Source organism: Frankliniella occidentalis, unplaced genomic scaffold (genome assembly GCF_000697945.3).
Source record: "Frankliniella occidentalis isolate FOCC.00 unplaced genomic scaffold, Focc_3.1 Scaffold20, whole genome shotgun sequence".
NCBI lineage: Eukaryota > Metazoa > Arthropoda > Insecta > Thysanoptera > Thripidae > Frankliniella > Frankliniella occidentalis.
Genome location: NW_026267150.1, coordinates 623,928 through 628,055, shown reverse-complemented (window position 1 = coordinate 628,055; position 4,128 = coordinate 623,928). Strand labels below are relative to the sequence as shown.

At 57.6% G+C, this 4,128-nt stretch overlaps 1 protein-coding gene across 4 annotated transcripts in view; it reads left to right on the top strand.

Annotated features, from left to right (window-relative positions):
* Positions 1-1,983: 1,983 nt before the first annotated feature.
* LOC113206215 (uncharacterized) overlaps positions 1,984-4,128 on the top strand; it is an 11,853-nt gene continuing 9,708 nt past the window's right edge. For all 4 annotated transcript variants that reach the window (XM_026422192.2, XM_052264685.1, XM_052264686.1 and 1 more), the window contains exon 1: positions 1,984-2,173. The gene's annotated coding sequence lies outside the window, so the exon portion shown is untranslated. The remainder of the gene's footprint in view (positions 2,174-4,128) is intronic.

Here is a 4,128-nt window from a genome sequence, read left to right as displayed (position 1 = left end):
CTAGTGAGCTTGCAGAGGAGCAAAAGGGAGGATGAGGAGGAGGGGGGCACGGCTGGCAGGACCAACTTCGCAGGCAAGGCAGGCATCCTGTAAAAGTTGCCATACTCTCCCGCACACCGGCACGGCAAGTTTGACAAGTCGTCTGCAACTTCTACGGCAGCAGGCAAATCACGTGAGCGATTAGAGGCGGTGGTCCAATGCAGGGGACCGGCAAGGGGGAGGGAGAAGAGGGGGACGGGGGAGGAAGCGAGGGGGGAGGAGGAAAGGGAGGGAAGGGGGAGGGGCGAACGGGACAACAAGAAGAACACGACGCTGCGGAAACTGGGACACACGGTTGGAGAGCGAGAGACACGCAGAGATGGTGAAAACGAGTGGAAGCGAGAGAAAGAGAGAGATAGAGAAGCATAGACGGATGGAAGGGGAGGGAAAGAGAAAAGGAGGACAAAGCCAGATTCGCACACTTCTCCCTCTGGCAATCGGGCAAAATCAGCCCGATTTTACTACCCCCAGTGCGGCAGATGCCCAGGACGTGAGTCGCGCTGGCGGCAGTAGAGATGGCTGCGCCTCCCCACCACCGTGCAACAGTGTTCCAATCCACCATGCGTCGTCTGCGTCTCCCCCCGTCCCTTAAAACGACCTTTCTTGTTTCAGTAATAGTGTGGAAGAAGAAAGATCGCAAACAATAAAAGGGAGCGTATTGTTTATACCTCCCTTTCTCCCCCCCTCCCTTTCCCTCTTTCCTTTCTCTCACCCACTCTGCAGATCATCTGTCACGAGCGCGCCTGCTCAGCCTGTTACGCCGCACATTGTCGCATTTTGTCCGCCCGCTCTCCTTCTCTTTCATCCCCAAGCCGTCCTTGGAGAGCTCGTAATCAAAGGCTTTCTCGCATCTTCAGAATCCTCCTTCCCTACCTACCTTTCACCCCCTACTGCCTGCCAAATCCAGACGCTTCATATTTTTTCCCCCTTTTCTCTCTATCGAACTCGTCGTTCCCCGTATGCCTTTTTCCCGCCGCGAGGGTGAGTCTGAGCAGGTCTGAGCACCCCTCTCGGCTGGGTCCCGATACTTAAGCAACAACCCTCATCGCCAGAGTAACACACTGTGTTCCACAGGTAACATGGCACAAATGTAAATCACCCATCATGTATTATGGTACAACTCACTACGCTGGAAATCCAAGAGAACAAATGTTGCTCCCATGAGATTGTGAGCAAACAACCACTTGCACACTAGCAGGTGAGCTAATAACTATTTGCAGAGCAGTAGGTGAACCAATAACCTCACTCACACCTGAGCAAATAAGTGTAGGCTCAGAATAAATTGCGAGGAGTAAGCTCCTCTATAAGTGAGCAAAGTAAAATTTGGTCACACTAGGATGGTAATGAATACTTCGTGACAATTAAAATTGACTGGTTAACTATATGCTCTGTTGTTATAAGTCTCCAAAAAATCTCACACATTGCATCAGTCTAGGCTGTGTGTTTTACAGATCTCTCACCCACAGGTGATTACAAACGAATGTAAATACAAGATATGCTGCCTTCAATGCTAACACTTTTACCAAAATCTACATGAGACTGTCGGGGGCGCGAGTATCAAGCACAATGTGTGTAGTGTTTCCTAGGTGTTTGCATATTCAGCAGCATTGGACTGCAGGCAATGACTTACCTGAGCAGCAACGCAGGTTGTTGGGAACAGTAATCCACGGCACTGAGTTCCTTAACCTCAACACCCAGCATTTTTCCAGCAGTTTAAACCATTGGCTATCGAAAAACACATCAGTCTTGTATAGAACATGAAGCACAACTTTTAGCAGATAATAATCGCGTCGCGGCGTCTGCTGACAACGAACTGTTCCACACGAAAAACTATGATAAACGAACAGATTATTCAGCGTCGACGGCGGGCCAGGCAGGGCCATGTTATGTTGAACTGAAGGGAGGCGACTCTCGGGCGCAGGAGGTGGCGCGCTCTAGGGCAGCACGTTTCTGTTGCGCGATTGTGAAACTAAGAATATTTTGGTTTTGACCTTCACTTACCTACGTCTCGTTTTCTGGTGAATCCCGAGTTGTGTGCCAGACACGACCCTGCGACCGGGGCCTCGTCGCTGCTGTTTTCTGCGGAATCTTGGCGGCGTCTTCCGAACGAACCACATTTGCACCTTGACACCAAGTGAGTTAAGGTTAAGGTGCCCCCACACTGAACGCTTTTGGCATGTCCGCGTCCGCTATTTCCCTCTGTCCGCCCGGACATATGTCAGCCTTCGCCAACTGGTCGATAGCGAAAAGTCCGGTCATCCAGGCGGGGGCGGACACGCCAAATGCGTCTAGTGTGGGGGCACCCTTAGAGGTTAGAGGAGAGTACACCGATCCCTGAGACATGATTCCCACGGCACGAGAAGTGCTGAGGCCAGGGGCGCGGGGGGCCAGGAGAGGGGTGAGCGGCGCTGGCGGGCTACGGCCACGGCCTCATCAAACATGACGAGGCCCCAATCCCATTGGCGGCCCCGGCCCGGCCTCGCCGCTCGCAATCCAGCCGCATTAGTCCAGCCTGATCCCCGGCCCAGCCGCCCGCCACACCCCCGCCAGCGGCAGCCCCTTACACCGTCATACGGCAGCCCGGCTGCAGCAGCAGCAACAGCCTAGACTGATCAAACAATCCGGGGGTAGGAAATAATGGTGAGGGGGAAGACGAAAGGAGCCACCCGGGGAGAGATGCGGGGGCGGGCACGAGGAGGGGGCGGGCCTCGGGCGTCCCCGAAGGCAGCCCGGCCGACTGGCTCGCCGCAATGAATCACAAATGATTTCCTTTCATTTTCATTCCGTCGGCCCGGCCGGCGCGCCTCCCGGCCTCGGCCCAGTCCCCGCCGCCCAGCCCAGCCCAGCCCAGGCGTTTATGCGCGGCCACGGCCTCGGCCGCCTCCTACTCAATCTGTTCGTTATAGGTCCCCGCCAGCCCAGCCGACGCCCCCGCCGGCCCCGCCGCCCCCGCCGGTCAGTAATCTTGTCTCGGACGCCGCCCGTCTGTCTTTCAGTCGGTCGGTCGGTTGGCGGCGCGGCTCGTCCATCCGTCTCACTCTCACCCCACCACCACTCACCTCCCGGCCCAACGCCCACCACCACCACCACCAACCCCCCGCCCGCCCGACCGCCCGCCGACCCTCCCCGAGATCGTAAAACACCCCGTCATCACCAGCTTCTTCCCGTCCGTCCGCCCGCGTCCAGGAGCTCCAGAAGGCGAGATCTTCCGGGAGCCGCTGCTACCCCCCTCTCCTCGTTCCTCCCTCCTACCCCTCACCGGCCACCACCGCTCCGCAGCTGCCGAAACAGTCGCAAAGAACGCGATTAGATGGCGCGCCCTCAGGCCGGCGTTGCGGGCCATGCCATGGGGCGCCCCGCGCCCCCCACACCCTACACATGTGCCCGCGGCACGTTGTTAAGCGGCCATAAAATGGACCGGCCCGCCGCCGGTGACAAGTAAACTTGTTAGCGTGTCGCGCTGCCTCCACCTCCACGCCCTCCCTCCACCCGCCCCCTCTCAACCTCCCCTCATAGCCCGGCTCTTAATTCCGTCCAGAATTTCAAACATTCTCAAGTTAGTTTCCCTTCGCTGCCTCCCGCCCTCCCCCACCGCACGCCCCTGCAGCTCCACGACCAACCACCAGGACCAGGCCGAGCCAGCCAGCCCCCGAACAAGTTTAGTTTCGTCTTCATCGGAGGCACCACCACCACCCATGGCGTGGCGTGGCGGGGGTGGCGGCAAGGCATGTATTCATCTTTCGCCTTGGCGCGCGCAATGTGGAGCCCCAAACTCTCTCCGTGTCTCTCCCTTTACTCTCTTTCTCTTTTTGTTTTATATGATTTCTGGCAAGGCGAAGCAGCGAGGAGGAGGGGGAGGGGGGCGCATAGGGGTTAGGACGAGTGCGGGAGGGAGGGGAGGAGGGGGAAGCAGAAGAGGTAAAGCCGGAAGAGCTTCACTGATGACGCCAACTTCCTGATGCCCCGTAGCGCCCTGGCGTTGCCCTGGCGGCTAATGGATCCGAGCCGTAGCGGTCCAGGCTGCGTCCGACACGGGACCTCGATGGCGCTCTCTCTCTCTCTCTCTCTCTCTCTCTCTCTCTCTCTCTC